Source organism: Podarcis pityusensis, assembly GCF_964106645.2.
Source record: "Podarcis pityusensis genome assembly, chromosome: Z".
NCBI classification, from domain to species: Eukaryota; Metazoa; Chordata; class Lepidosauria; order Squamata; family Lacertidae; genus Podarcis; species Podarcis pityusensis.
In genome coordinates, this window is record NC_138044.1 from 17,776,325 (window position 1) to 17,799,354 (window position 23,030).

The window sequence follows — 23,030 nt, forward strand, 5'->3', positions numbered from 1 at the left end:
TTTTTTTACCATATATTTGCATGCTGCTGCTCTGGCCTACCTTGGACCAGGCCATGGCCCATTGGTGGGTCCTCCATCCCACTGTTTGAAGACCAGTGGCTTAAGGGATGATTTGGCTTGGCCGATTTGGATTGTAAGCAGGGTTCAAAATTAGCTGGGCACCAGGTTCATTTTGCGTCTGAAGATTCTCTATCTGAGAGCACCTCAAAAAGTAAAAATGCACTGCCCACTTTCACAGGTGAGGGACTGAAGCCTGGAGATAGCAATGGGCAGTGGAGGGGCTTGACCTGAATCTATGGTGATAAAGTTCAGCAGCTTCTTCTTCTTTTGGCCAGAGCATAGCTGTCAACGTTTCCCTTTTTTTAAGGGAAATTCCCTTATTCCAAATAGGATACCTCGCAAGAAAAGAGAAATGTTGACAGCTATGGGCCAGGTGTGTCTGTGCATGTGTCAGCATTGCCAGATTAATTCTCAGAAAGGAAAAAGATTATCTTTTCAGTGTTCTGGATCCAGGGGGTTTAGAAGAAAAAATAAGTTTGGGCTTTTTAAAGGAGCTTGGTTACAAGCCTTTAGATTTTTCCGACTTCTTCCAGCAAACACGAGGACTATCACCTTAACTTTTTCAAAATAAAACCCAAGGAGCTGATGGGGTGAGGGCATGGGAGGCACATTTCTCTTGGCCTTTCCACAGAACCAAAGTTGATGTCCTTCAACTTCCAAAAGCAGTATGAGCTCACCCTGTGGCCCTCCCTATTGTTTGCAGATAAATGCCAGCTGTCTCCAAATACCAGTTATGAGGAAGGGACCTGTTTTAAGAATGAGCCTGTGTCTTGTTAGGCCCAGCTATTATACGAGGTTTTCTCTCATTGAACTGCTGGAAGTCTATTCGAGGCGAGAAATTTAGAGCCGGCCTTTGGACAGTAAGTGCCAACCTAATGGGCCAATATATTAACATAACTATCTCCTTTCCAATGGAGCAAGAGCTATAAGATCCTCCAGCTGTTTCTATTTGCTATTTATTGGTATGCACTGAGAGATAGCTGGAGAGGGTTTATTGACTCACTATTTATGTTTCACCTGCTTTTGGATGAAAGTGAGGTCCTGAATCCTGTCTCTTCTCATACATGCAACAGGACTGAAACTGCAAGCTTCAGTTGGTAGGCATAGGAGCCAACTCCTAGGGGTTGTGGCAGCTGTTAATATTTGAGGGGGCCTGGCCCCCACAAAGTTGATAGGCATTCCCGTTCAAATGGTGTGTGTGCACTGTATCATGTGATCGCTTATGCAGGGAGGAACTTAGCTGGGCCCCCCCAATATTTTATTCGAGTTGGGACCCCTGTTGGTGGGTGTTGACCTTATACTAGGGGAGGTTTAACCCCCATCTAGCGATAGAGGAGTCATTCCATTTTTCTTTTACATTTTTCATGATAAGCTAACTACCATATTTTTCGCTCTATAGGATGCACTTTTTCCCCTCCAAAAATTAAGGGGAAATGTGTGTGCGTCCTATGGAGCAAATGCAAGCTCCTTGGCTTCAGCGATAGCAACACAAAGCCTCCGAAGTGCTCCGGAGGCTTCACGTTGCTTTCGCTGAAGCCTGGAGAGCGAGAGGGGTTGGTGCACACCGACCCCTCTCGCTCTCCAGGCTTCAGGGATAGCCATCTGAAGCCTTTGGAGCGCAGTGCGAGTTCCCCCTGGGCTCCGCAGGCTTCAGGTTCCTTTCGCTGAAGCCAGGAGAGTCTTGCTCTCCTGGCTTCAGCAAAAGGAACCCGAAACCTGAGGAGCGCAGCGGGAACTCGCGCTGTGCTCTGAAGGCTTGAGGGATAGCCGCTGCGCTCCGCAGGCTTTGGGTTCCTTTTGCTGAAGACTCTCCTGACTTCAGCAGAGAGGGAGACCTGTGCAGCGCCCCTTCAGCCAAGCGGGAGGAGAAATGGAAGGGGCTCTGTTTCTCCTGCTGCTTTGCTGAAGGGGCGCTGAGCAGAGAGCGGTAGAATTTTTTTTTCTTGTTCTCCCCCTCTAAAACAAGGTGTGTCCTATGGTCTGGTGCGTCCTATAGAGCGAAAAATACGGTAATTTGCTTATGGCAAACCAGAATGCAGCTATGCTTTAGAAAAATCACACTTCTCTGATTTTTGCTGTGGGGTTCTCGAAACCAACTGATACGTAGAAAAATGCATATATTAGGAGGAATTTAAATAGACATTTAAATAATGCTTTTAAATAAGCTTATGTGTCATAAAATCATAGAATTGTAGAGTTGGAAGGTACCCCAGGGGTCATCTAGTCCAACCCCTTGCAATGCAGGAATCTCAGCAGGAGAATCCCTGACAGGTGGACATTCAATCCCTGCTTAAAAACTTCCAGTGAAGGACAGTCAAGCACCTTTTGAGGTAATCTGTTACACTGTTGAACAATTCTTAGTGTCAGAAAGCTCTTCCTAATACTATTAAATACTATTTACTATATACCTAATACTATTTAATACTATTAAAATAAGGCTGCATTTTAAATTATATTTTAACCTGTATTTTAAATTGGTTTATTATTTTATTTTATTTTTTTGATTGTAATTTTACTGGTGTTAGCCGCCCTGAGTCCGGCTCTGGCCAGGGAGGGCGGGGTATAAATTAAAAATTATTATTATTATTATTATTTAGATGGAATCTTCTTTCAATGAATCATAGAACTATTCAGTAGAAAGGGACCCCAAGGGCCCCCTAGTCCAAGAATCCCTGACAGGTGGCCATCTGACCCCTGTTTAAAAGCCTCCAGTGTAGGAGGAAGTAACGTTCCACTGTCAAACAGCTCTTGCTGTCAAAAAGTTCTTCCTAAGACCTAGTCAGGCTCCACTTAAACTTATGCTCCTCTGTGAAGTTCCATATTCAGCTTCTTGGGATTGCAAAACAATATTTTATGATTTTATATGTGTTGGAAGCCACCCATGTGGGCTGGTTATAAATAATAATTTTTTTATTATTATTAACCCCATAAGATTTGCAATGATATTCAGATAAGGCATCTCTTTTGCTGTCCTCCCATCCACTGCCACAATCCTGCTGTCAGTGTATACAGTATGGTGCGGAATTCTAATATGGGAAGCTTATTATGGAGCCAATTGTTTAATTAAGATTGTTTTTGATTCTCTGGTTTGATTTGTCTGCTTTGGACAGATGCCTAATTCTGCTTTTGAATTACTGTGTCATCAACAGATTTATCTGTATAACTCAGCTTATGTGTGTTTTATAAAAGGCTTTGCTTCTTCCAGCTTGGAAGTTGAAAAAATATCTTCTTCCCCATTTCTCTTTACATGTTGACTGGTGTGCAAGGGGATTTTGGGGCCCTCAAGGCACATAAACACCATGTGCCAGTGGTGCCAGGTTGCTCCCAAGATTGAGGGGCCCCAGTATGCGTCGCTTATGTGAGACGTGACACGTCTCCTGACACGGCATAGGCCAGTGCAGACTTCCGTGATGTTGCAGTCTCTGGAGGAGACAGAGCGCTGTGATGAATCTGGGCACTGAAGCTGTGACATGCAATTACATGCACCCAACATGCACAGAGGGATGCAGGTGGCGCTGTGGGTTAAACCACAGAGCCTAGGACTTGCCAATCAGAAGGTTGGCGGTTCGAATCCCTGCGACGGGGTGAGCTCCCGTTGCTCGGTCCCTGCTCCTGCCAACCTAGCAGTTTGAAAGCACGTCAAAGTGCAAGTAGATAAATAGGCACCGCTCCGCCGGGAAGGGAAACGGCGTTTCCGTGCGCTGCTCTGGTTCGCCAGAAGTGGCTTAGTCATGCTGGCCACATGATCCGGAAGCTGTACGCCGGCTCCCTCGGCCAATAAAGCGAGATGAGCGCCACAACCCCAGAGTCGGCCACGACTGGACCTAATGGTCAGGGGTCCCCTTTAACTTTAACATGCACAGAGCGCCCTCAACATTAAAGGGTCCTGGCCCCCTTCAAACAAATATTGAGGGGGCCAAAGGCACCTCGGTTCCCTAGATTCGGTGCACCTGCCACGTACTACTTATGCACACTGATGTGCCCTCATCACATGTGGCTCAGAGTTGGTGAGCCACAGGGCTTGTCTGGGGACTTCTAGGCAAACTCACTTTCAGGAAAAGGTTGCCTGCTTGCTGTTGCTTTCAAGGAGGAAACCAGTTCCTGAGAAACCCACATCTCTTGCCCATTTCTTTGCGGATTACTCATACTGCTCCCTTGTCAGCCATGCAGCAGAAAGTTTCTATTGCACTGGTGGTGAAATTAGTCTTCACTTCTGAGATACTGGAGGTTGTGTAGACCGCAATCTCTGGCAGGATGGTGTTTGCTCGTTTTGCATATAAGAGTCATATGTGCTGCCGGCTGGGTGCTACCTACAGAGAAGGACTGTAGATCAGTGGTAGAGCACCTGCTTTGCATGCAGAAGGTTCCAAGTTCTTATTTCTTCAGAACCATGAAGACTAGGAACTTACTGTATTTGGCGGGGAAGAGCCACAGCTTAGTGGCAGAGCATCTGATTTGTATGCAGGAGGTCCCAGATTCAATCATCTAGCAGAACTGGAAAGGTCCTCTGCCTGAAACCTTGGAGAGCTGCTGCCAGTCAGTACAGACCCGACTTTGTGTAAAACACCTTTCTTTGTTCTTCCACCCCTCCTCTCTTGGAGGCAGTACACTTCTGGACAGTGGGTGTGGAAATTGCAGGTGGGAAGAGTCGCTGTTACATTTGCGTCCTGCTTGTGGGCTTCCCATTGTGGCATTTGGTTGGCCACTATGAAAGGAGGGTGCTGGACTAGATAGGTCTTTGGTCTGATCCAGCAGGACTCTCCACCTGGAGGTCTACTGTGAAAGCAGAACTTTCATGCCCAGGGGTAGTCTGGCTTTGAATTTCAGTTGCTGGAAATTGCAAGGTGGGAGTGTTGCTATTGCATCAGGTCCTTCTCAGGGGGTTCTCTTGGGGCATCTGGACAGCTACCAGGAAGCTTGGGGTGCCTTTTTTTATCCCACCTGCATAATTTGATGGTTCAACCCGGGTGACCTGCCCAGTCCTTGTGCAATTCAAGCGCTTCTGATATCAGCATGGCTTTGATGGGCGGGGTAAGTTTCTTCCCTCCAGCCTGTCTGTGTACAGAGGCTTCCCCCTCCCTGATCCTTTGGCTGTGTGGAGTTCCTGGGAATGTCGCCTTCCCTTGCTCAATCCGCTTCTTAGCTGGAGCTGTGGGTTGGCTGACTTCTGGAGCACAGCTGTTCAGTTTTTGCTGGCATTATGCAGGGAGGGCTCTCCATCTTATTCCCACTGACTATTTTCTTTTCTAAAAATCGTTCATATTTTATTTTATTTACTTATTTATTTATTACAATTTATACACCACTTATTTAAGGATAACCATTCAAAGCAGTTTACAAAGAATATAAAACAATAAAATTATCAATAACAACGGACATTAGTGAAAACAACAAAGATGCATTATATCAGGCAAAAACGCTTTACAAAGAATGTGCATATTAGGAGAAATTGCTTTGCAAAGGTGTGTTTATTACACAAAATCATATTGAAAAACATATTGAAAAATATTTAATAAATGCAGTGCAGTCAGACCAGGATCGGTCTACAGTGGTACCTCGGGTTACATATGCTTCAGGTTACAAACACTTCAGGTTACAGACTCCGCTAATCCAGAAATATTACCTCGAGTTTAAGAGCTTTGCTTCAGGATGAGAACAGAAATCGTGCTCTGGCGGTGCAGCGGCAGGAGGAGGCCCCATTAGCTAAAGTGGTGCTTCAGCTTAAGAACAGTTTCAGGTTAAGAACGGACCTCCAGAACGAATTAAGTACTTAACCCGAGGTACCACTGTAATATATTCAGAGTGTCTTGCCCCAGTGAACAACTTGGCAACTGAATTTTGCATTACTTGAACTTCCTGAACCCTCTTCAGAGGCAGCCCCACATATAGCGTGTTATAGCAAACTAACCTAGAAGTTAACAGAGCATAGACAACAGTAGTTAGGCTATCCCTGTCCAGATAGGGGCACAGCTGGGCCACCAGCCAAAGCTGGTGGAAGGCACTCTGTGCCGCTGAGGCCACCTGAGCCTCCAATGTCAGCAATGGATCCTGGAGTACCCCCAAGCTGCATACCGGCTCCTTCAGAGGGAATGTAACCCCATCAAGAGCAGGCAGCCTCCCCGCCATTCAGTCTAGGGAACTGCCCAAGAGTGCCTCTGTCTTATCTGGATTGAGCCCCAGTTTGTTGGCTCTCATCCAGTCCATTACCAAGTCAAGACGACTGCCCAGCACATCCACTGCCTCACCTGCAGGTGTAAAGGAAAGGTAGAGTTGTGTGTCATCAGCATATTGCTGACAACGTTCTCCAAACCTCTGGAAAAACCGCACTCAGTGGTTTCATGTAGATGTTAAAGAGCATCTAGGGGATAAAATCAAACTCTGGGAAACAGTGTTCAAAATTCCCCAGGTGCCAGGCACGTTTTGCAACTGGCACGGGTCCAATTGCAACCACGTTGAGATCTCTGGATGCCAGGTTGGCAACTGACATCCCCATCTGCCTTGCTCCTCTAGCTTTCTTAAACAGGTGAGCAGAAGAGTTTACTCTAACCACTATACCGCACTGGCTTCCTAGATTACTTCTGCTATGGGGCAGCTAAATAAATTAAGTAGGTAAATAAATACGGGGAAAGCAAAATGGCACTTAGAAAAGGATCTGAAATATTTTCCTTGAAGCTTGAATTTGTTTTATTTTGGATTGTTTTATTTGGCATTTTAACATGTTGTAAACCACTTTGAGATTTTTTTCTTTCAAATATACAGAAATTTAAATAATAATAATAATAATAATAATAATAATATCCATTGCCTAAACAATGGCACCTAGAAATTCTGTTGTGACAACAGAAACATAGGTTTAAAAGTGTCATTTCGTGTCCAGCCTATATATCTGGGAAACCCTACGCTGAGAGCCCTCTGGGGCCAAAGCTCTCTAGAAACAACCACCCAAGTAGGACCAGAACCACTGCAAAGTAGTGCCACCCACTCCTAACTCAAATAGCCACTCCAGAAGGATCACATGAACAATGATATTGAAAGCCGCTAAGAGGTCAAGGAGAATTAACAGTGACACATCCCCCCTGTCTCTGTTTTGACAGAGGGCAACCTTTACTCTGAAAAGGGTACAGTGAAGGCACCTGCCTGCTACCAATAGGCAGGGAGTTCCACTGAAGGTGCTGCCCCACTAAAATATCAAGTTCTCACTAAAGCAGATTGGATATTATGTGCCACATGAAACAGTGCCAGTTCAGGGGTTGGCTGGCCACTTGAAACAGGTTGGTGGCTCTTATCCAAGCTACAGCTTTGGGTTCAACACCCATGGTTTAAACCCCTCACAAAAGAATGGATCAAGCCTTTCTATCCTTCTCTGGTAGAGACCATAACTTCCTGCTAATTTGTTCCTCCATGTCTTTCTCCTTCCTGCTTCCTATGAACTCCTTGATCCTTCCCATACATTGCAGGGACTTATCTGCTCATTAACAATTATCCTCCCTCTCTGAAAGGGATAATGACCATCCGTAAGTGCAGGGACCTCATTATAGCAGAGCTAATGAAGTCTTTAAGAGCCCGGCCTCCGTGGGGGGAAGGGAGAGTGGGAAAAGGCGTCCTCTTGGACCACGTCCCATGGCTGCAGAGTTCCATGATCTAAACAGCAGAGCACAGGCAGATTCCAGTCCCTGTTTTGGGAGAGCAGAGGATGCCTTAAGCAGGATGTTCAGTTGGTCCTCCCCACCCCACCCAGTGAGTACCACTATCTGCCATAATTTCAAAGAGTGAAATAGCTTTATTTAGGCAAGTAAAAGGCAACGTGATAGAAGTTTCGAAAAATATTCATGGCATGGAGAAAGCAGAGGGAGAAAAGTTTTTTCTCTCTTTCTTGTAACACTAGAACTCGTCCAATGAAACCAAATGTTGGTAGATTCCAGACAGATAAAAGGAAGTGATTCTTCATGCAGAGTTAAACTATGGAACTCCATCCCACAGGAGGCAGTGGGGACCACTAACCTAGATTGCTTTGAAAGAGGATTGGACAAATTCATGGCGGAGGAGAGGACTACTTGCCCTGATGGCTATGCTCTCGTCTCCGCAGCCATAAGCAGCGATGCCTCTGAAAACTGCAGGAGGGGAAAGGACTCTTGTGGTCAAATCCTGCTTGCAGTTTTCCAGTAAGGGCATCTGTTTGAGCACCGTGAGAACCGGACGCTAGACCAGAAGTGTCACTGGCCTGATCTAGCTGCCTCTTCTTATGTTCTTATGCTCTTAGGTTAGTGTGGTAGTCAACAGGTGAGGTGGTGTGTAATATTCTGTGCTTGAAATAATAAAAAAAGCAGAAATCTTCTGGGCCATGAAAAGCTAATTTCACAATGTATAGAGGTTTTTCAGCCTGAGTACTGTGTTTCCTTCTGGGTAACCCACCAGGGGCCACATGGCAGTGGTGGGCAGGGACAGAGGCAACAGTAGGCAGAGCAATGGATACCAGTTATTCTAATGTACTGTAGACCAGCAACATCAGAACTCAAAGACACACTGCAGTCAAAACACTTAAGGAAGGTGCAAAGCAGTGAGGCGTGTGGTATGAAAACAGGGGTGTGGCCTGGTTATGCCTGGGGAGCCACATTCAGCTCTGGACCTGAGATTCCCTACCCCAGGTGTACGTTACTGATATGTGAAAATATATACTTTCCTATTTGCTGTATTTGCCAACTGCTGTACCAACTGTAATTGGTTTGACAGTGACAGCTGCAGCCATTCTTGGACTGGGATACCTGGTCATGCATTGGTTACATAAAGACTGGATTACTGCAGTGTGCTGATTGTGGGGCTTCACTTGACCTGGAAGCTGCAAGTTAGGGCAGAATGCTGCAATAGGATTGCTGACAGGCCTTGGCAACATGCAACACTTGTGTTGAGAGATGGTTGCTGATTTCCTACTGAGTTCAATATGTATATAAAACCCTTAACAACTTGGGCCCAGTTTACCTGTGAGATTGCCTTACCCCGTATATGATCACATGACTGCTCCTATTGATGGAACTGGCACTGTTACAGGTGTCACATAATACCTGTTGCACGTTTATAAAGAATAAGTATTTTAGTGTAGCAACACCTGCACTTTGGAACTCCCTGCCTATTGACATCAGACAGGCACAACGACTATGTTCTTTCCAATGTACCCTTCAACGTACGCTTTTCAGCACCTGCCTACTCAGATGTTTAGAAAGTTGACGTGAGTTTTAATCTGTTTTTAACCTATTGCCATTTTAACTTTTCAAAAATACTGTTGTAATTTTTTCTGTTTCATCTTTTTTGTAAACCTCTTTGCAGGTTTACAAAATTCTACAACCAAGTACAGTCACACCTATAGCTGTCAACCTTCCCTTTTTTTGTGGGAAATCCCCTCATTCCAGTGCCGTTTCCCGCTGCTTCCCGCTGCTTTCCTGGATTGTTAGATATCCCGTAGACTGTCCCTGGGGCTGCTGAGGCTGCTGATCCCTTATTTTCAAATCTGAAAGTTGACAGCTATGGTCACACCTCGGATTGAAGTTGCTTCAGGTTGAGCATTTTCAGGTTGCGCTCCGCGGCGACCCAGAAGTAACGGGGCGCGTTACTTCCAGGTTTTGCCGCCCGCGCATGTGCAGATGGTCAAAATGACTTCACGCGCATTCGCAGAAGCGATGAATCGCAACCCGTGCACGCGCAGACGCAGGTTGCATTCGCTTTAGGATGTGAACGGGGCTCCGGAACGGATCCCATTCGTATCCAGAGGTACCACTGTAAATAAATCAGGAAATAAACAAAGATTCATCAGTTGCAATTTTCGCACTACAGTGTCTCAATACTAGGAAGTCGCCTTCCACAGAATTAGGCCATCGGGCCATCTAGAGTGGCTATTTTCAGCTCTTACCTGTGCCCACCCAGGCTCTTCCTTGTTACCCAGAGTTCTTGAAATCGTAGAATTGTAGAGCTGGAAGGCACCCCAAGGGTCATCTCGTCCAACCTCACAAAACAGGGATAGCGCTCTGAAAATGGATTGAACCATGGAGGGAAAGTGATTGGGAGGTGGAAACTGCTCTGCTTCAAAAGAAGGCTACATTGGCATTAAGCAGCCTGTAAGCAAATAATGAATGAAAAAGGGCCCACCAAACCCTACTTTTTGTGGTACTGTCTTTTCTCGGCGCTCCTTAGGCTGAAAGCATCATATGTTGTTTTTCCTTTGCAAAATCAATTGAGAGCTTTTCTGAAGTTCTGTCTCCCCATCCCTCGCTGCCACCGCCCCCTCCAGGGACCAGGAAATTAGGTCACAGCTCTTGCAGAAGAAAGGCAAAGATGGTGATAGGATACCTGTAATTAGTAAGGCACAACAGAGATTCCTGAAGGTGCCTGTTGCTTAAGCAGAGAGCAGGACCTTGTTGATGACTCCATCTCCGGGAAGCCATAAATTCTTTGCCGCTGAGTACATTAGTGGAAAGTGATTTGATGGTGTAGCGGCATATGAGTTCCTCTGCAGCAGGAGAAAATTAGCACACCTGCCAGTATTGCTCCTTTTGAAATTATACTATACTATACTATACTATACTATACTATACTATACTATACTATACTATACTGGCCGCCTCACCTAAAAAAGGATACTTGAGAGTTGGGAAAGATTCAGAAAAGTACAACCAAAATGAGTGATTATGGTCTGGGGTGAACAAACACTGATGGGAGAATGTGCTCTGTTGTTGTATTTAAAGAAGCAAGTTTCCAGACCCTAAGGTTGTGAATATGTGTTTGAAAGCAGATAGGAAGCACTTGCTGCAATACTGTATCAGATAAGTGACTTGCCCATTAGGAAATGTTTGGGATTTTTTAGTTTAGAGAACAGGCGAGGAAGAGGTGACATAACATTAAGTTTGTAAAGTTCTGCATGGCAAGGAGAAAGTGGACAGAGAATAGCTTGTCTCCCTCTCATAAGACTGGATCTGGCGGTCATCCAGTGAAGCTGAATGGTGGGAGATTCAGGTCAGATAAAATAAAGTCCTCCTTCATGCGGCACAGAGTCAAACTGTGGAACTCACTCCTGCAAGAGGCAGTGAGGTCCACCAGTTTGGAAGGCTTGAGGACTGGAGAAATTCGTGGAGGACAAGACCATAGGTGGCTACCAGGCATGGCAGCTCTGCCCTGCCTCCGTGGTAAAGAGGCAGTAATGCTTCTGAATGCCAGTCTCTGGAAACTGAGGGAGCAGAGAGGGCTCTTGCGCTCAGGTCCTGTTCCCTGGTTTCCCACAAGCATCTGATTGACCACTGTGAGAACGGGAGGCTGGACTAGATGTGCCATTGGCCAGATCCAGCTGCCAGGCCCTTAAGTTTTTATATACTCTTCTGGAAACTGAAGACGCACCTGAACTTTTGAGGCTCTCTTTCAGTGAGTCTCTTGCCTTCGGAGTTTCCCTACAGGTTTTCAAGAAGAAGAGCGCTAGTGGATCAGACCAATGGTCTCTCCAGTCCAGCATCTGGTTCTCACCGTGGCCACCCAGATGCTTATGAACATTAAAAAAGAAAGAAAGAAAGAAAGAAAGACAGTTGAGATTCTCATTCAGCCAAGTTCCTTGCATAACACCACATTAGGCATTCCTGCAGAACCGCAACATACACATTGTGCTGAATCGCTGCTACTTTTACCAAGGAAGCACCGAGTCTCTTGCACCATTCCTGTCCAGGGTGAAGGGTCCTGGATGTGTGGCTGCATGTGAAAGAGATTTGCAGGTTTTGCTCCAGGTTAGGATCTCCCTGGGTGCCAGACCAGAAAAAGGTGAGGTAAAGACATACAGTAGTACCTCTGGTTGCGAACAGTATCTGTTCCGGAACCTGAAAGGAACACAACCCACGTCAGCGCACACGTGGGTCATGATTTGCTGCTTCTGCGTGTGCGCAACGACGTCATTTTGTATGTCTGCGCATGCGTGAGCGGAGAAACCCGGAAGTAACCCTTTCCGGTACTTCTGGGTTGCCGCGGGACACAACCTGAAAAGACGTAACCTGAAGCTAACATAACAAGAGGTATGACTGTACTGACATATCTGCCAGGGATTATTTAGCTGTGATATTTGCATTGCTGCGGGTTGGACTAGATTGCTTTTGGGTCCCTTCCAACTCTACAATTCTATGATTCTGTGATGAACCTCTAAGGAAACGGCAGCTTTATCATCAACATCATCATCATCATCATTTAAAAAAATCAATTGTCGTGGAAAGGGGCAGGCAGAGTGGAAAGTATTTTAAATGACCTATAAATAGCCTGCAGTAGCAACTCTAGCCTCGCCACAACACATCAGAAATAGACAGCTTGTTTCTAAAGTCAGAGACATGCAATCTTAGTGGCATGGTTTGGGTGTGGACATAGGACTAAGAACTGGAGGGTGGTTGGGAATGGGAATCCCCAGTACAACCAGAATTATCACAAAGCTCTCTTGTCTGTTTATCAGAGCCTGAAAATATCTTTGCAGGCCTTAATTTTTTTTGTGGTGATGGGGAGGTGTCTTTCTGACTCCCACCCTGCTTTGTCAAAGCCATTCCACACATCCTCAGATGAGCAAAGCAGTGTTTGTTACCATCATCAAAACAGTGGCTGACATAGCGGCAGACCTGAGGTTTATTTGTTTCTTACATTTATACCCCATCTTTTCCTTCAAGGTGCTCAAGGTGGCAGGTATGGTCAGGCTGAAATGCTGCCGGATCGTCGCAAAACCTGTGTATGGTTTGCAAATTTGCAAACATGACAAATAAGTGAACAGAATTCTCTCACGTTAACTATAATAATAACCCATAAATCCTGATTAAAATATACTTTACTAATTTTATCCTCCATATTAATATTTTTTCTAGTTGTTTACTGCACTTATTACTGCAACGTGTTATATATAGGGCTGCCTCTGAAAGGTTTTGGAAACTTCAGCTAGTACAAAATTCGGCGGCCAGGTTGCTCACTGGGACAAGATGGTTTGAACATATTACACTGATCCTGGCCCAACTGCTCTGGCTACCAATTAGTTTTTTTGCCCGGTTCAAAGTGCTCGTTTGACCTATAAAGCCTTAAATGGCTCAGGACTGCAATACCTCAATGAACCTACCCACACCCTGAAATCACCATCTGAGGCCCTTCCTTGTGTGCCTCCTTCACAAGAGGTCCAGAGGGTGGCAACATGAGAAAGGGCCTTTTCTGCAGTGGCTCCCTTTTGGTGGAGTGCTCTCCCCAGGGTGTTTTGCCTGGCGCCTTCATTATACACCTTTAGGCGCCAGGCAAAAAAGTTCCTCTTTAACCAGGCCTTGGCTGAATGACACCCAATGCCCTTTTAAAAAGTCTTGGGCCATCTTTTTCTTTTGATTGTGTATTTCATGTTTTGTATGCTGTGTTTTTATGTTGTGAACTGCCCTGAGATCTACGGGTGTAGGTTGGTATACAAATTTAATAATAATAATAATAATAATAATAATAATAATAATAATGATGATGCATCTTTTTCTCCAAAGAGCTCAAGGTGGTATACATGGTTCTGCCTATACTCATTTAATGCCCACAAGAACCCTGTGAGGTAGGTTGTACTGAGAGGCAGCAACCGGCTGAAGATCACCCAGCGAGCTTCGTGGCTGAGTGGAGATTCAAACCCTGGTCTTTCCCAGGCCCAAATCCAACACTATTCACCTTCACACCACACTGCCCAGTGAGGTTTATGGATTTTAACCTGGGTCCCCCAGGCCTTAGACGGACTACAACGCCCGGCTTTAATTCATGGTTGGCTACAGGGCTCTCTCCACTGAAGTGGCGCTGTACGTCCTTGCCAGAGGTTATGGCCTTGCCATTGTCCACCCACCCAACCAGACACGTTCTGGGCTCCATTGACAAACAAGCTGTCACAGTTCACAAGGGAGTCACTTGTCTGGGAAGTTGCGCCGTTGCATTCCAAGGTGCTGAAGTGCTGAGGAACAAGCTGTCCAAAAACAGATAAATCTTTGAGCCCTGCTGATGTGTGTCACTGGGAGCAGAGCTAGAGAGATGATGCTGGGGCGGAGAATATCTCAAAGGAGAGGAGGGCCTAGAGAGCCAGGATCCCAAGGGAAGAGGGTGGAGGAAAGGTCTTCCTAAATTTCCCCCTTGCAATGACTTTCTTTATGTCCTCCCTTGAAAAATGGGTGCTTTTATTTGACCTTCAGACAAAGAATCCCTTTGTAAACATACACGGCAGGTTTTATTTTGAGTCCTCAAGTCTAAAAGGTGATGTAATGCTCATTTAAGTTTCCCCATTTATTTACTTATTTTTAAAATAATACCAAGATAGAGATGTTGTTTGAATTTGGGGACATATAATTGTGGCACACACGTATACACCAACTTTTGTTCTACTAGCACGGTGCCAAACTGGAAGTTTTGCTTTGCAGCGAATATGGACAGAGTCAGTGAAGTTAACATTTTTGTGTGTGAACAGGGCGGGTTCCTCCTCAGGCAAAACTTCTCAGGGATTTCCAAGGAAGCACCAGTTATTTATAATGTTGTTGTTGTTACTTTTATTTATATCCTGCCTTTTCTCTAGACCTGGACTCAAGTCGGACTGCACAAAACAACACAGATAAAAATACAAAAAAAGCTAAAAATATAGAAAAGATAATTTTAAAAAAGTTCTTATAGAATTAAAACAACATAAAAAACAAATCTATTAAAATGCAGATAATGAAAACAGTGCAGCACTGTTAAAAAGCTCTTTCCTTAAAAAGCAGTCAGTTCGCAAAGGACTGTCGGGACACAACAGCCCTGCCAAATGGCATGAAGCGCTGGAGCGCGATTTTGGCAGGATTGGGACAAGAGGGGCAGGGAATAGGGAAGAAATTAGATTCCGTTTGAATTCGATGGTGAATATGTCAGAATTGCACTTTTTGAAACAAAATGCGAACCAAACAATCCAAGAACCAGAAAGCAGCTATCCTTCAAAATTTGGACGTTTCTGAATTTTGCAATGCTCTTCTCCAACGAATGTCTTTAAAATACATATCTATAGAAAAGTGTGCATAAAAGTGTATATATTCATGAGGTTTATGATCTTGCAAACAAATATGGATGATCTCCTGTTTGTGGGAACACAGAGTGTTTCATCTATCCTACTTCTCTTGCAAAATCCAGGCTGGTGTGTGTATATGTGTGTGTAAAATCTTACTTTCACAACAACCTTGCAAGGCATGGATTATGTATTTCATAAAATTTATACACCGCTCAGTTAAAAAAAGAACCCCCTCAAAGCACTTTATGAAGGGTGTAAAAAAAAAAAAACAACCCCAGAAACATATGCATTTGAAAACAACTATTTTAAATGTTACAAAAATATTTAAGATCAGCATTAAACTAAAAACAAATAAAAACACATGTCAGCATTCTACATACCTGGGTATATGTATAAACAAAAGTGGTTTTAGCACTTATTGGAAAGAACACAGTCATGATGCCTGTCTGATTTCAATAGGCAGGGAGTTTTCACATTAAAAGATTGATTTCTCACATTATGTGACACCTATATTATTGTGACACCTATAACAGTGCCAGTTCTGCAAATCAAAGCAGTTGAGCGGGCACATATGGGAGTAAGGCAATCTCACTGGTAAACTGGTCCCAAGTCATTAAGGGCTTTATTTACTAATGGCAACAATTTGAACTTGGCCCGGTAGCAAATTAGCAACCAGTGCAGATCTCTGAGCACAGCTGTTATATGCTGCCAGCGTCTAATTCCTATAAGCAATCGTGCTGCAGCATCCTGCACTAACTGCCGCTTCTGCACCAAGCACAAGGGAAGCCCCACAGAGAGCGCATTGCAGTAATCCAGCCTTGAAGTAACTAATATATAAACTACCAATGATGGAGAGAAGCTGGTTGTTTTTTTTTTTTTTGCAACCAACTCTGTCCCCTCCCCTCCTTCTATTGAACTTGTTTGGGCAGGAATACTAACTCTGGTTTCTCGGTTATGCATCTGCCAGTTTCCCAATTTCCTGCAACTCAACAAGGAAGTGTTTCTCGTGTGTGTGTGTGTGTGTGTGTGTGTGTGTGTGTGTTAGAGAGGACCACCCAGCATCAGGCTACTTCTTTTGTTCCAGTCTTTTCCGACCGTCTAAATAAAGAAAATGTGCTGTAGGATTACTTCGTATTTTGGAGACGCTGCATCATTTTGGGAGGATGTTTTCTTTATTGCATTCCCCCGCCTGCAACTCCCTCCCCCCCAGAAAACCTTGCAATAAAAACAGACAAACTTTTCAAAAAAGGAGTTAAAATCTGCTGAGTGGAGGCAAGAAGGGAAAAGATCTCTTCTTCCTCCTCTCTCTCTCTCTCTTTCTTCATTTGTAGTGTGGATTAGCCAAGAATCCTTCTTGAATTCCTAAGCAGGGAGGATCCTGTGAGGGCAGACAGAGCACTCTTCCCAGTCTTCAGGAGTGTGTTCATTTGCAGCAGCTCAAGCCGAACAGTTGCTTAAGACATCTTGGGAGCAGCCTCTGCTATGAAGTGGGAAGGGCTGTAGCTCAGTGTCAGAGTACCTGCTTGGCATGCAGAAGGCCTCAGGTTCCATCCCTAGGTAGGGCTGGGAAAGAGTCCCCAGTAAAAAATTCTAGAGAGCCACTGCCAGTGAGTGCATTGAGCTAAATAGAGCTATGGCCTGACTTCCAACTAACGTGGCTTTCAAATTTAAGTCAGCCCTTTCTTCAAAACAATGAGGCCTAGAATCTTATTTTCTAGAAGTAGTTAAGCAGCAGAGCATCTTCTTTGCATGCAAGTCTCAGGTTCAATCCCCAATGCTATGGTGATTGAACTAGGATTTGTTTCACCCGGGTCAAAGACCCAGTTTGGCACACACCCCATGTACATTTGCTTATGCACACACACAGGCTGAAACCCTGTAGCTAGGGTTCTGCCCATGGCATCTCCTGCTAGGGCTGGAAAAAGAGACCTGGAGAGCCACTACCAGTCAGTGTGGGCAGTATTGAGCTAGATGGACCAAAGGTCCGACTCTGTATAAGGCAGCTTCTGATGTGGACCATGGGATCCCTTGAAATGCCCCACAGAATGTGGGAACTCCTGCGCTGTGTGCAGGAGCTTCTTGGGTTTTCCACTGACTTGGCCCTCTTAAGCCATTTTCTCTCTTTTGGGACAATCTCAGTGGAAAGTTTGTTTTGGCTGACTTTGGACCAGTATTTACATGGCCCAGCCAGCATTTACAAGGAAGATGGGAAATGGGCACAGTTCACACAGGGAATCATTTAGGGTGCAATGGGAAGCATCCACTTTGCCCTGTAGGCTTTTAGCTTAGCAAAGTTTTTCACCTTTTGAATAGAAAAATAAATAAGAAAACCCTGCTAGATCACATTGGCCAACCAGATGCTAGTTGTAGGAAACCTGCAAGCAGGATTCAAGCACAAGAGCCTTCTTGCGTATTCCAGCAACTGGGATTCCAGCATTGCTGCCTCCAGCTGTGGAGGCAGAGCAGAGCCGTTATGGCTAGTAGCAGTGGAGGAGCATGACTCCGTGCCGCCCAGGGTGGGGTGTGTGTGTGCGCCCGTGCATGTGCCCACACAGGGGGCAGGGCAAGCGGTGGAGGACAAATGGAGCCCAACGCACCTGCCCAAGCGGTGTAGTTGTTGTGCCTTTCTCAAACCACCCTCTTCAGATCCGAGCCTTGCAAGGCTGCTTGGGGAGGGCAGTGTGGGGACATGGCAACTGTGGGTCTGAGCCACTCCCGGGCACTGGCAGGGCAGTCTTGTCAATGCAGGAGGCAGGTGGGATGTGTGGGCATCCTCCTGGCAACATCCGAGGGGCCCCTGTGTCAGTGGAGGCCAAGCAAACAGATGGGTCTCTTCTCAGCACGCATTCTGCAGCAAGGCTGGTGGCGTGGACTCCAGATAATGCTCTAATCTGGCTGCTGCCCTGCCCTGTCGCTTTTGGCAGAGGCCGGCTGGCCAGGGCAGAAGCAGCTGCCACTCAGCAGAGAACCAGGCAAGGCTAGCTTCTGGCTAGTAGCCCTCTCATACACGAATTTGTCTAATCAGTGGTACCTGATAGGAAATGGGCACAGCCAGTGCAGAGAATCATTCAGAGATGCAACAGGCAGCCTCTCCTTTGCCTCACAAGTTTTGGGCTCATGGAAGATTTTAATATTGGAATGCATGCCACAACATACTAGGAGTCCTCTTCTCCTGGTTTGGGGATGGCTGCTCTACCAGTTGGACTGCAGCCTGGGCAACCGTCCCCACCCACTCTCCATTGTGGTGCTAACACCTGCCCCGTGGCTTTAAAGCTGGGGGGGGGGCAGCGCTCTGCTTCCCTGCTCTCAAAGCAGAGCCAGTGAGAGCTCAGCTTACTTAACCTTGCAAGGGACTAATTAATTCATTGGCAAAGTGCTCCCAGGGCAAAAGCACTAATTAATTGGCATTATTTATTAATGCACCAGTTAGGCCTTTGACCTTCAGGGCTTCTGTTTCTGTTTCCCTATATGGCTGGCAAAAGCACTTTCACAACAGCCCCAGTTTCATGATGGCTGACTTTGCTGTAGCCATGGTCCATGGCGTGCTCCACTTCAGCCTCACAACAGCCCTGTGAGGTAGGAAGCTGCTTTATCCCGAGTCAGACCCATTGGCCCTTTCCCTAAGATTCTAGTCCTCATTGTTCGGGATAAATGGCTGAATTAAATAGGAACACCGTCAGCTGTCTTCTACGAGGCAAACCATTGATCTGCTAGCTCAGTTTTACCCACTCTAGCTGGCAGCCGCTCTCCTGAATTTCGGACAGGAGTGTTTTCCTCCAGCCTTACCTGGAGGTGCCATTGGGCACTAAACCTAGGACCTTCTGCATGCAAAACAGGTGCTTCACCACTGAGTCTCAGCCCCTGATCCTATACATAAAGCAAGATTCTAGTTCTCATGCTTCTCAATAAAGAACTGCATTGAACTGGAACATAGGAAGCTGCCTTACATGAATCTGCCCATTGGTCCGTCCAGCTCAGTTTTGTCTACACTGACTGGCAGCAGTGGCTCCCCAGGGTCCCTTTGGTATCAAGGTGCTGAGGGTGGTTTCCCTGTCTCTCCCTTGAAAAGCACATAGAGCTGAAGAAGGAGGCATTTGTGTGTTCCAAAGTTCAGATTAATTCAGTTCCAGGGTAAAAAAAATCAAAACCAGTATGGAAATTTACGGAGCCTTTTTCATTTTTCACTGGGTCTCAGCCACGCTGGTTATCGACTGCAAAAGAAACTCTGGTGCTCCACTACACAGACTCTCCAAACATCGCCACAGCAAGGCATCTGGCTGCACGACTCTCATTTGAGGGTGCAGAGATGTAGGGGGCTTGGATGAGACTGATGGTGCGCAGTGCTCCTCGGTCTTCTTCAAGCTAACATCATGGAGTGTTTGCTTTTTTGTGCAGGAGGTCACAAGTTCATTCTCCAGTAGCATCCCCAGGTTGGACTGGGATATCTGGTACCCTGAAGAATTGTAGTAGAATCATAGAATTGTAGAGATGGAAGGGACCCTGAGGATCATCTAGCCCATGCAGGGCCATCTTACCCATAGGTGCTAGGGGTGAGGGGCACCCGGGTGCCGCACTCTCAGGGGCACCAGCCCGAGAGTCCAGGGCCCGAGAGTTGAGTCAGGGGAAGAGCCCGCCTGTCGGTCGGAGCGCCACAGTGGGCTCTTCTGCGGGCAGCTCCTTGCCATGAGTTCAAGGGGTGACTGAGCCAGTGAGACACTGAGGCGGCCAGCCAGCTCTGCTCTCTGCGCGCCTGGGACTGGGCAATGGGGGGTGGGGGCGCCAGGCAGATCTTTGCACCCCAGCACCGCAGATGCTTAAGATAGCCCTGAGTCCATGCCTGTGAGTCTAGTCCAACCCTCTGTAATGCAGGAACATGCAGCTGTGCCATACAGGGATTGAACCTGCAACCTTGGCATTATCAGCACCACACTCTAACCAACTGAGCTATCCTAAATTGCTACTGCCAGTCAGTGTAGACCGACAAATAGTCTAGGATTTGGTATGAGGAAGTTTCCTAATATAAGTAAATAGCTCAGATAAATAAATCAGTTGTGATTCTTGCATTTCAGGGGATTGGACCAGATGAACTTCCAGGGGCCTTCCAACACTTTGATTCTGTGATTTCATTGAATAATGTTTCACCATCTCTCTGAAATGCTGAGGGTGTGAGATATTGTAGATGTTGCACACCCAAGCCTGGGGTTTTCCTGAGCTTCTCTGGCAGATGGTTAGAAGCAATTGAGATTTGTTAATCTCCCCGCCCCCCCAATCATCTCTCCCACTCCCCACAAATCAGATCATGTAGTGGATTTGGCTCCAGTTGGTAGATGTCTCCCTTGTGGATGTCTGGTTGCCTCTTTCCTGAACCTCAGATGCTGATGAAGCTGCATTGACTTTCTATTTGCAAACAGCAAATCGCAAAGAAGGGAAGGGAGGGGTGCCCTTTTCAGCCTATTGACCCAGGCTGAAAAAGGCTCATCCCAACTTCCTTCCTGCAGTGGATTCCTTCCTTCTGTTTTCACCACAAAGCTCTGGCTGCTTCCTTATGCTGAATCATGTGGGGGTGGGGGGAGTTGAGTAAAGAGGAGGGTGGGGTGGGGAGGAAGCTGGATGCTGCACATGGCCCCCTCCTTGTCACATGACTGCAATGTGGTGACTGGAATCCCTGGGAAATGCTGATTCGACATTGACATTTCAGGCTCAGGCTCAGCCTCTTTTCATCTCTCCAGTGACATAATAACATAAGAAGAGCCTTCTGGATCAGGCCACTGGCCCACCTGGTCCAGCATCCTCTTCTCACAGTGGCCAACCGAATGACCCTGTGGGAAACCCACAAGCAGGATCCGAGCACAAGAACCCTCTCCCCTCCTGGGTTTTCCTCCCCTCCTGGTATTTAGAAGCATTTGTGCCTTCAACTGTGGCAGCAGAGCATTCTGGCTAGAAGCCTTCAGTAGCCCTCTCCTCTACAGCAGTACCTCGGGTTAAGTACTTAATTCGTTCTGGAGGTCTGTTCTTAACCTGAAACTGTTCTTAACCTGAAGCACCACTTTAGCTAATGGGGCCTCCTGCTGCTGCCGCGCCGCCGGAGCCCGATTTCTGTTCTCCTCCTGAAGCAAAGTTCTTAACCCGATGTACTATTTCTGGGTTAGCGGAGTCTATAACCTGAAGCGTATGTAACCTGAAGCGTATGTAACCTGAAGCGTATGTAACCTGAGGTACCACTGTATTTGTCTAATCCTCTATTAAAGACATCCAAGTTGGTGGCCATCACTGCCTCCTGCAAAAGCAAGACCCATGGTTTAACTCTGTGCTGTGTGATGACAGACTTCCTTTTATTCGTCCCAAATAAATTGGAAAATTCACCTTCAAGGATGTCCACCAGTTCTAGTGTTATGTGTCCATCTCTTTGTGTGTGTGTGTGTGTGTGTGTGAGAGAGAGAGAGAGAGAGAGAGAGAAAGAGCTTTTCCCTATCTGCCTTCTCCATGTCTTGCATGATTTTATGAACTTCTATCGTGTTGTCTCTTGTTCACCTTTTGTGTATGGAAGTAGGTGTTGAGCGGTTCTGCCATCTCTCTCACCCAATAGCATTTCTCCATCTTCTCCACACAGAGGACTTACTACTTGCTTGCTCTTCCTCTTGCTTCGTACATAGCCAAAGAAACCTTTTTAATATTTGACCTCTCTTGCATGCCTGAGCTCATTCTCCTTGCAACTGTTGGCTACTCCTGTATACTCTTCTTTTGAGATTTCCCATTTCTTCCATTTCTTATACAGTGGTACCTTGGGTTACAAACGCTTCGGGTAACGAGCTCTGCTAACCCGGAAGTAGTACCTTGGGTTACCAACTTTGCCCCAGGATGAGAACAGAAATCGTGGTGCGGCGGCAGTGGGAGGCCCCATTAGCAAAAGCGCTCCTCAGAATAAGAACAGTTTAAGAACGGACCTCCGGAGCGAATTAAGTTCAGAGCCAGAAGTACCATTGTACATGCCCTTAACTGCTTCTTATGAAGCCACTTCAGTTTTTCTTTAGATGCCTCCCACTTCTCTTTCTTGTTACAGTTGTCTGCATTTGTCCTTTCAATATTTCTACTTTAAGAAACTCTCACCCACCTTGGCCTCCCTTCTCTTTGTGTTTTCTGACCGTGGGATTTTGCCTAGTAGCTCCTTAAGCTTTTTGAAATTGGCCCTCTTAAAACCCAGATGCGGAAAGCCTCTTTTCATGACACTCCATTTCTTTTGTGTTGATCTAATGAGGCAGCTATTACAGTGCTTTAATTTTTCAACTGGCTTGAGTGTCTGGTGTTTCTCCACCCCCCCCTCTTCCAGAGCCCCCCTTCACCCTTCTTTTTCCAGCCAGTGCTACATTACAGTGGTACCTCAGGTTACAGATGCTTCAGGTTACAGACTCCGCTAACCCATAAATAGTACCTCGGGTTAAGAACTTTGCTTCAGGATGAGAACAGAAATTGTGCGGCAGCGGCACAGTGGTGGTGGGAGGCCCCATTAGCTAAAGTGGTGTCTCAGGTTAAGAACAGTTTCAGGTTAAGAATGAACCTCCAGAACGAATTAAGTTCTTAACCTGAGGTACCACTGTATTGCACTTCAGGGAGAAGAGGAGCTGTCTTCCTGACTATGCTTTGAGCACAGTGCTAACAGGCGAATGACCAGCAAGCAACGTCCAGAAAGGGGACAGAGGAGGGATTTCTCTTCTCCTCTCTGTGAGTTTCAATTTCCTCCTAACTAATCTTTGTGGTTAAGAGGAAGCAGCCCAGGTGGGCAATCCTGTGCCAATAAAGACCTGGAGATTTGGACATTGTGCCGGTATTTATTGTCCTGGTTGCTGAGTTGACATAGTGTCAATAGGGAGTAATCTGGGGGAGCAGCATTTTTTGAGAAAATCTGGCACCTCGAACATGTTGCTGAGGATTGCTAAGATCATAG

The 23,030-nt window shown here is 46.1% G+C and overlaps 1 protein-coding gene and 1 long non-coding RNA gene across 8 annotated transcripts in view; both read left to right on the plus strand.

The window, feature by feature from the left end:
* RXRA (retinoid X receptor alpha) overlaps positions 1-23,030 on the plus strand; it is a 129,240-nt gene that overhangs the window by 12,225 nt on the left and 93,985 nt on the right. The window lies entirely within an intron of this gene.
* On the plus strand, positions 36-632 carry LOC308468902. Its single transcript, XR_013981939.1, has 2 exons — positions 36-165; positions 487-632. It is a non-coding gene; the product is annotated as an uncharacterized lncRNA (long non-coding RNA).